The sequence below is a fragment of the Pinus tabuliformis genome, chromosome 3_2 (assembly GCF_031772625.1).
Source record: "Pinus tabuliformis cultivar Carrire ecotype Pingquan chromosome 3_2, CPIR1, whole genome shotgun sequence".
Lineage (NCBI taxonomy): Eukaryota > Viridiplantae > Streptophyta > Pinopsida > Pinales > Pinaceae > Pinus > Pinus tabuliformis.
Window position 1 is genome coordinate 806,118,498 of NC_142302.1, and position 10,483 is coordinate 806,128,980.

Consider the following 10,483-nt stretch of genomic DNA (forward strand, 5'->3'; position numbering starts at 1 on the left):
GTCATTTGGTGTGCAACCATTGCCAATTGGAATTGCACATTGTGCAATCCTAGTAGCTAGCAAGCTTCCTTGTAGCCCAGACTGCCTTTTGTGTAGTTCTGGCAGCGAGTCTCCCAGCCTCCCAAAAGAAATTGCACAATCCTTGCCAGTCAATCCCTAGGTATGTTGTATGTCATTTCTCAAATTTGCTTTGGTCTTAACTAAGAGATTTATTGCCATGCATGTCACTATGTCTCTAGATCTAGCAGGTGTTTGTCTACCTCTTAGCAGTTCAGAATCAATGGCCTCCAAGAGAGAAGGATTAAACGACACTGACGAAAGTGCATCTAGAGTAGCAGTTGAGCGAGTGTCTACAATTTTTCCCATCTATGAAGATACCAAGCTGATTGTAGACAAGGACATCAAGCTAAAATGGCAAGAGGTCAATGATACATTTGTAGGCACATTTGCGGAAGACCTTGAATACTGCCAATTCTATGTGAACATCCACAAGACCGACTTGTACCACATTTCATGTAGGTATCTCGTGCTCCCATGTGCAGAAATGATATGTTGGATCGTCTCGCACACTAATCTTAAGAAGATGACATTGAGCAGTGTCAATGGGACAAAGATTTCTACCTTCAGGGCATAAGATTATGAGTAGATGTATCATATGTTGAAGCCCGTGATCACCCTGGAGATACCCTTTGGCATACCTAGAAGCAATTCCAACTCCATATATATCTTGAAGAATTGGGTGAAAGAGCCAGTTAAATTCAAGATGACACCCAACCAGGTCTACAAGACAAAGATATTGTGAAAGGCATATCAATACTTGGTCATTTTTTCATGTCGTCTGTATGGCCAAGAAAGCACGGAAACCTTCCCACAGAGTTGGGTGATTGCATTGGACCAACTGGATAGAGAAGGTAAAGCATGCAACTAGTCCGACATGTTGGCTCACCAGTTGAAGGAACGGGTAACAAGAGCTCGACAACCACCCAAAGGTATGCATGCAGAAATCTACATGTCCACTTACATCTTGGATATAATCTGTGCCCATCAGGAGTTCCAGGGTTTGAAGCGGGCATGGACATCAACAGAGACCTCTGTGAACACTTATTGTAAGATGTTGTCTGAATGCATCTTCAGAGGATTTATCACACAATTGTCCAATCATTTTGTCACCCCGGTGTACAAGATGATATTTGAACAGGATCCACCTTGCATGTCTGTTATAGACATATTTGGGCACTGCAACCCCAAACTCATATGTCCATAAACTAAGGACTCCTCAAGTCCCTAAAAGTGTTGCTTCATACCCTAAAGGATCATGGTCAACTGATTACATCATTTCCCAGAAGTTCCACCTGAAAAACTACTCAGAACTGGCCAAAACTAGACCATACAGGCTGCTCCATGGACAAGGTGCAATGCATACTGACTGCCTAACTGGCCAGGTGCGATGCATACTGAAATGGCCTTTTGTGGGGTGCGATGAGCGAGAATAGACAAATGGCAGAGACAGTTTGCAAGGTGGATGATCATGGAATCTTCCAGAAACTTCTCCTGTGACACTTACCTCTCTGAATTCGCCCAGGGATGAGTAAGAGATCATTAAATCTCCAAGTGGAACTAAGAACTATCAGTGAAATGACACTAATAAAAAAACCTAGAGCTGACTCACACCCTTGCAAGACATCTATATATGGATCCCTCATTTGAGATATCTAGAGGCTGGAATCTTGTATTTTGTAAGGAAGTGTTGTTGGTTTGGTGAGAAGAGACATTACACTGTTGGGTGATTCTCTTGTTCATGAGGTGAAGAGGGCTTCTACAACTAGGAGGATGATGCTGGATCAGACAGTTGGGTTGTAATCCTCTCTTACATTACTATTAATAAAGTTCTTTGATTTTTCCTCCATATGGTCTTGTATTTGTGAATCTTATTGTTTATGAATGCAATTGTATGGTCAATGTGTTTCTGATTCCATATTGGTTATGATGTTTTAGATAGAGATGCTTTGATAGTTTGCTGTTACTTTGACTCTACAGGTACTCTTTGAAGCGGGACAAGTAGGAGAGGAGTGGCAAATTATATCAAGGGAAGGAGAAATCAAGCTAGGATCAAAGCGCAAGATCCAGGTTGGTCCTCTTTTCTTCTCTTCCATATATCACACTTAAAGGAACTCTTGAAAAGCTTTCATTGTTTGTTTCTAAGATAGCTACCCATCTTAGTGGGACTAGCAGTTCGAATCGACACTAGTTTTCCCTGTAACAAAATGGCGACTCCGCTGGGGAATGAATAGTTTGTTTTGTTTGTTTATTGTTTGCTTTATAAACTACAGACGGAGCCTAAAGTTAGCCAGCTAGCCTTCGAAACGCCTTTGTTGTGCAATTGTGAAGTAGATAAATGCTGCTTTAGTCAATCTCCAGGTTGGTTTATGAACAAAACATATGACTTACAAAGCATCCTAAGTGCCCTTGTGGTAGCTCAGAACCTCATCAGATATTACCCTTATGCTTTGTGTTTACTGTCCATCATTACTCAGCTTAAATCACTGAACTTAGCTGCAAGTTTTGAGCAAACACCAAGCCCAGTTTCGCTCCCTGGCTCATCGCACTGTCTGAACTATGTAACCTGGATGCATCGCACCTCCCTTGTGTTGTAAGTGAGATCCATCCCTGTTTCCCTGTGTTGCAGGTGCGATGATAGAGTAAACTGTGTTTTCTTCTCTAAAATTTGGTTTTTTCTCTTTGTTTTCAGCTTTATTCAGTAGTTTTATTGTTCATGATCAGTGCCTTCTTGCTAAAACCATCTCCCTTAACATTATTTCAGCCTCCATCAGTTAGGAATTGTAAATGTTTTTGTGTATTTGTCAATCATTTGCAATTCTTCTTTGTCGAAAGTAGCCTAATCAAACTATCGTTTTTGATACAAGTGTCGTAATTGCCATTCTGAATCAAAAGAAGAGTGTTGTAAAGTCTTCCTCTTCTAGATAGTTGATTGTACTTGATTTTGAAGTTATTAGTATTTCAAGTGTCGAAAATAGTTTTAAATTCAAAATCGAAAAGTTTCGTCTTAGTCTTCCTTTCGTTTTGAAAAGAGAAAATTGTTAGTACTGTCACTTTGAAAGAAAATAGTTCAGATCTGTACTTAGCTTTCTTTTTTCATTCACACATTAAGAAAGCGGAAAACAAATACATGCATGTGCATCTGCATTTTGACTGCTTGTGATTTTGGTTTAGGAAAGTGCATTTAGTGTGTGCTCTATGCTCTCTGCTGAAAGAAAATAGCCATATTCTTTCCTTTGTAGCCAGGATTTTCATTGCTAAAAGAACATAAACAACTGTTTATCATTTTAGATTGCATATTTAGGAATTGCACATCTACATCATGCAGTGAACCTTGAAAGACAAACTTCTAAGCAAGATCAACCATAAAATAAATCTCAATGAACATAAAAATGCTTTGGAATCTAATGCAACACATCTAGAAGTCTAAGCTAGAGACATGTTCCAGCGTCATAAAACCTGGTAACTATCGTTTTCATCGTAGGTTGGGTGATTCTTCCTCTTTGATATGACAAGTGCCAGTACCGACTTGTGCTCCCCGTATTGTCGTGTATATATTGGGAGACCACAATAGGCTATTATCCTTTATCCTTAGGAAGCCGTGTTTGCCACCCTATCGATCGTAATGCACTGAACACAGCATTTGGGAAGATTGACTGCCGTACATAAGTCCTTGGTAATTTCTCTATCATTTATCACCAAGGTGTATGTTGCAGTTTTATGATCGATTTGGTAAACCCTCTAGCTAGACTTCCAGAGCAGCCACTTTCGTTCCTTTTCAACTCCTTAAAAGAAAAGGTCCATCTGAGCACTTGTCACTTTGGGCTCATTAAAAATTGAAGGCGACTAGAGTCACCTTTAGCTTTTTCTCGACTCTTAAAAATTGAAAGTTGTGTCTAAGCATCTTAAAATTTATTTTAAACGGAATAAAATCCCTATTCCTATGTTGATTTGAGGTTGAGATAATGGAGTCTACCAATCAAGGAATCCCCCTTAGAGGGAATCCTAGTCCTTTCTCCTCTTGGGGAGATATTGGTTCTCCATATATGGATACATTGTCCCTTCCAGGAATCACAATTGGCCTGCCAGTATGGCTTTTCTCAACTTCTGTCGTTCAAAACACCGTAATTCCTCAACAATCTAATCAGCAACTAGACGATACTAAAGTTACCCCTTCACCTTCTACTTCGTTTGTTTCTCCTTCCCCTTCTTCTTCTTCGCTTGGCGAGACTAGTGACACTAAAAACCAAGTAAATGACAAGAAAAAGAAAGGGAAGGAGAAGAAGAAGAAGCCAGCTAAACAAGGGAACACCAAGGCATCATCTGGTGAAAATCCACAAACTAAAGTTTCCAAACCAAAAACTCCATGTGCAATTTGTAAGGAGAACCATTACCATCGAGATTGCCCATGCATCTCACGAATCTTGAGAGAATGGTCTCCCCGATTGCACCATTCAGTGTCATCAACCCCTGACAGTCAGGTTGACAGAACATCATCAACTAGTGAAAACGAAGTCAATCGACAGAAAGGAAAAGCTAGAGTTCCATGTAGGTTATGTGAAGGTGATCATACTCTTCACCGTTGTCCTTTTCTGGACGAGGCCAAAAGCATTTTGGATAACCGCCCTGCTTCACCACAGCAGCTTCCACCTGGATACAAGAAACTCTTGCCAAGTCCTTCGCTAGTTGAAAACCCGATTGACATACCTCAATTGTCGATCAAATCACCTATCATTGAAAGTGAACCTTCTGAGTCCGTTCCAGATCAAAGTCAACTGGTTGAGATGGAAGTCGAACCAGTCTTACCTTCAGAAAATCCACCTTCAAATGATATAGTTCCCAAAGAGGATGAGAACGACACCGTTCAAATTCTTTTTGTTGATATAGAGTCTAATGAACTTGGGGGAAATCCACCCATTCCTTCACAACAGGAAGAGACCCCCCTAGTTCATGAAACTTATGAACTTGGGGGAAATCCACCCATTCCTTCAGAACAGGAAGAGACCCCCCCAGTTCATGAAACTTATCCGGACATTTATCCGGTACCTCCTCTGAGCAGTCTAGTTGTTTTCTTTGACTGGAATCAACTAGCAAAACCCCACCTTCCATCTAATGTACCATTCTGAATCATAGTACAAGTGTACAAAATGATCGTGTCTGGCACTATCATAGACGAAGGGGCTTCAGTGAGTATCCTTTCCTCAACTGCTTGGAAAGCACTTGGTTTGCCATCGGTTTTGCCTGAGAAACAAAATTTGTCGGGCTTCAACAAAGGAACCAGTCGACCATTAGGGATCCTTCCAAGGTTGCCTATAACTTTGAGAAAGAAAACTATTCATTTGAACGTGATGGTAGTCCAAGGTCCACTAGATTACAATCTACTCCTTGGACATGATTATATATATAGCATGGAAGCCATTGTCTCCACATTCTTTCGAGTGATGTGTTTTCCACATGAAGGCAAACTGGTACAGCTCATTGACCAGCTTTCATTTCTCAGTTTGCACAGCTATAAATCAACCATCATCCCTAAATGGTCTCTTTGCATCAACAATGTCTCTTCCATCTTCATCCCATCCACCTAATTACCGTGGGTAGTTCAGTGAGTGTGATAAATATTAGGGGGCATGCACCCTAGTCTGCTTTAGCAGGCGAACCCAGAGGAAAAGAGAGATTTTCTCGAAAGGTCATAATACTTGGACCGAACAACATTCCCGTATAGGTTATGTAATTAGTCTGACGTGATTATTTCCTTTGTACAATTTTGAATGGAAGCTCACAACATTCATCTTCGTACGTTATGTGATTGGAAGCTCACATCAATCAACTTTGTCTATTTCGATAGACATCGCAAAGAAAGAGTTTTTGTATCCCAACAGAAACAATCCTGCCTAACTGCAGGACTTTCATTTGATAACCTGGAAAATTCTCCTTTTACTGAAAGACCTGGGGGCATGTGAACCTTTGCATGCAAGTGAAAAGCGACCCTTGATTTTTTTAGTTTGTAGGTTCTTAACTCTTTAACCTCGTAGCTCGGTTGTTTCTAACTTACATAAAAAGGTCATGAGAACATGTTATAGTAGTGATCAAGTTCATTAAAAAATAAATCTACCAAGAGATGTTATCAAAACACTAGCAAGAGCAATGTTCCCATAAGGTTCAAGCTCGTTAAAAAATCAACCTACACTGAGCACATGTTGGCATAAGGTTCAAGCTCATTAAAAAATAAATCCACCTTTGGTAAATGACCTTTGTGATCGCTTTGCTATCTGCCCTTTTGAACTTTGGTTGTGTTCCTTCCATCACCTCCATTTCATTTGGCTGACCATTCGCTTCCACTTGATTGTTTACCCTTTTGAGGAACATCTGCGACGAGTGATTCTGATTGCCACCCTCTTCACACTGCCATGTTTTAGAAGTTCCAAACTTACCTAGAACCAGCTGCTACCCAGAAAATATCACTCGTTCCTAAAAAACGAGCCTCTTTTAAACTCTTTTTAGACTTGTTAAATATAAAAATATTGTCGAGATATTAGCCTTCACAGCTTGTTAAAGTAAGGGGAACGCCATCCCTCTCATATATTTTAATCTTTTTGGACTTGAGGGATCATTAAACAAAACGATTGAGCACTTGTCTTTGTCGGCTCGTTAAAGCTATCGAAAAGCCATCCCTTTCGTATTATTTTACACTTTTTCAGACTTAAGGGATTATGCCACGAAAAGGACTGTTGGAGTCTCCTTTTCGTCCGTTTCCAGACTCTCTAAACAAGAAAAGGACCAAGTTATCTTTGTCATTAAACTCGTTAAAACAATAGCGACAAACTTGACCATCCAGACAAGAACGAGTCTCACTGATGCTAGGCTCGCTAAACACAAAGTGGGAGGTTTGCAATGACTGGGGAAAAATGGGAAGAAAACTTGAAGAACTCTATTGGTAGCAAGTCGCTCTTGAACATGACACTTTCACTCCATCACCGTGATTGAGTTGGGTTGGGTTTTTCCATTCACCGTCACCATTGGTCCGCCGTGCCATCCATGGGGTTAACGCTACCAGTCCATATTAGTGTCACCAATATGTTCAAGAGGAGTCATACAGAGAATTCACCATCCAGCAAACGTCTCATCCACTACATTACATCCATGCTTCATTTTTCATGACCGCCATTCCTGAACCTCATATCCTTAGATCGTTTTCACCTCCACAAAAATCATTTGCTCCATTTCGTGTCGTAGATGTGGGATACATCAAGGCCCTCCTACGATAAGTCACTTCTTGTCGCCATCAGCTCATTATTCAAGAAGTTGACTTAGAAACAACCCTTTCAATACTTTGAAGCTTGCATGCCTCAATGGCAAGTTTCTCACTTCCGGCGACAGGTATACATCAAAGACTTTCGACCGAAAGACTTTGCATGGTGTTCAACATCGGCTCATATATTCACACCACGTGAATTGTACTGTAGTACCTTGAGGGTCATCATCATTATCGGTGATTCCTCTCGCATCTGTTAATAGCTCACATTATTGGCTGGTAATTAGGTGATGTCTTTCCATGTTCGACTTCAGAACATCTTTTCACATGGATCGACTTGTACATCGAGCGAAGATTGGATGAGTTTTGAAGACCCCGAATCTAGTTTCATCCATTCAGGCTGCGATATATTCAAGAAAATAAAGACATCAATTGTACACAGAAGCTACACAGATAGTCATCTAAGCTAGGGAAGATGACTCTTCATGCAAAGAATCACCAGTCTACAACAACAGACGATTGTCTATCCTATGTACATGAAAATGTATTTATAAAGCTGAGCATGGGAATGCCCGACTCAGCTAGATCATGAAAATAATATGATGATGATGTATTGTATTGTATCTTATATAGGTCACCTTCTTGTTCGAATACCTCGGATCCTCATGAATAAAGCATTTCACCCAACATCAGAAGATTTACGACCTCATGCTTTAGGGGGCCTCTGTTATAGACATATTTGGGCACTGCAACCCCAAACTCATATGTCCATAAACTAAGGACTCCTCAAGTCCCTAAAAGTGTTGCTTCATACCCTAAAGGATCATGGTCAACTGATTACATCATTTCCCATAAGTTCTGTTATCGCTCAGGTTGTCCCCAAAGGTTGTGGGAAAGGGATACGACCGAGGTAACCACAAACCAACTTTGGACTACAGGTTCTAGCCCACCTGCAGTCAGAGAGGGCTCTCTCTTTCAGATTTAGCTTTGTTGAAAAGGATTTTAGGCTAGGTCTTGGGTTCAAGGGGTTCTTGTTTTGTTTTTGGTGGGAAAATTGATTCTTTTCAGGTAGAGAGGCAGAGCATAGTCTGAGGGTTTTGAACCATTGGGCATGGAGTCGAGGAGAAGGCCTGCTGGTGCGTTTCCTTGATAACAATGAGGGAAAATGGAGCAAGATAGTTGAGCACGAAATGATGTTTCAGGTTTAAGGGATGGAAAGAAATGCTAAGTAACGAGAGGCAGTTAAGAATCTCTCAATCATGCTTAACAGGGGAAGATAACAAAGCGCTACCTAGGGGCAGTGAGGAATCCCTAGATAATTGGAAAACACATGTGAATTAGGGTAAACATGAGCCGGGAGGAGTTCATATTCATAACCAATTCATTCAGAGGAAAACATAAAGAAATAGCAGAAATTGAGCATAGAGAGTATTTAAACTAATTCTAGGCTATTCTTTCTTCCTGCTATTTAGATAATGGCAAACACATAAACATAAATAAGAGGCACTTATTGCTTCGAGCTGTAGCACAAGAATTCCATCTTCAGTCTCCAAAAACATTCATCTACAACAGACAGTTCGCTCTCCAAGCTTTCGACAATCTTTGATTATAAAAACACTCAGGTATACACAGCGAGTCTCTAGTGAAAATTATCAATTGACCAACCCTTAAAACTATACAGAGGGTTGTATATATAGGGAAAACTATCTACAGAGTTCTTTATTACATCTTGACCTAACAAGTCATAAAAAATTATTTATTGACCTAACTCTATCAGTAATGAATGCATGAAATAAACTCGGGCTGCGCTGAGGGCGACCGTATCAGAAAATGAATGAATTGTGGTGTCCTTGGCGGCTTGGTGCAGTGTCTTCTGAAATAAATGTACGTGGGTTTCTGCTTCTTTGCTGTCCTGTGGCTTTGAATGCCTTAATGGTGATTTGAAGGCAGAGATGGGCTTATGCTGCTCGATTTGACTTTGCTGGGGGACTTCATTAATGTAAAGGTGCTTCGAGCCCGTAAAAAAGCTTCGGCTGATACTCTTTGGCTATTTTTCCTCCTCTGATACTCTTTGACAAAATCTGGGTTGCTGCTGTGATGTGCTGTGGGTCTAATCACAAATTTATGGCTACTGTTCGGCCTCTGTTTCCTCTAAAACTGTCTTCGGCTACTTCTGAAACCTTTCGCGCAGAAAACAGGTCCTTTTGCGCCTTTTCGGACTTCCTGGGGGCTGCATGATGAAAAGATTCCCTAAAGATTCCCCATTTCGGCCTAAAAAATCTAGCGATGAGCATCAAAAACTACCTCAAAAACTGATTCCGGGGCTCCAAAGTGTGATTTTTGCCTTCTTTGCGCCAAAAAGTGTTGATGACGTCAGCATGACGTCAGAAGATGGGACTTCGTACGGCGGGATGACGTCAGTATGATGACGTCATCCTGTACGGACGGTGACGTGGCATGTACGGTGACAGGGACTCGGTGGCAGGACACGTGGCAGGTGACTCAGCGGTACAGTGGCAGGAGGCCACGCAGGCGGATGACGTGTCATGTGACTGGGCAAGGGGGGTGATGTAGGATGTGACGTGGGGCTTACGTCACAGGGGAAGGTAGTAAGTGGTATTGGGCGCACCACCTTTGGGGGAGAGCGGTTTTTTGGGAGGGGGCTCCGCCACACCCGAGAGGCTGATGCGTGGCGGGAGGTACGGCGGCAATACCGCCCATCTCCCGGACGTTAATCATCGGGCGCTTTAGAGATGGGACGGCCCGCCAACCGTTGATCTGCGGGACTGGGGATCGGACGGCTGGTGGGAAGGACGAGGCGATGATGGGTTAGGGCGGGGATATGCGCGGAATATTCCAAGTTTAATATATGCGCGCGGGGGTTTAAACTTAGGGAACGGCGGGTTATGGGGTTTAAAATGGGCGGGGTTAATATTTTACACAAAAACTTTGGGTTAGGGGCGAAAAAGGGGGTTAGTGGATGTAAAATGAGCGCGGTTAAAATATTTACAGTTGGGACTTAGGGATAAGGGATAGAATATGGGTTTTTGAGGGCGGGTTTAACGATTTAGGCCCAAACTTTAGGGTAATGGGGGCAAAAGGTGGGTTTTTGAGGGTTTTAGGGCTAGGGAAGAGGTTATTAATTTGACCAGGTGTCAAATTAATCCCTTCTAT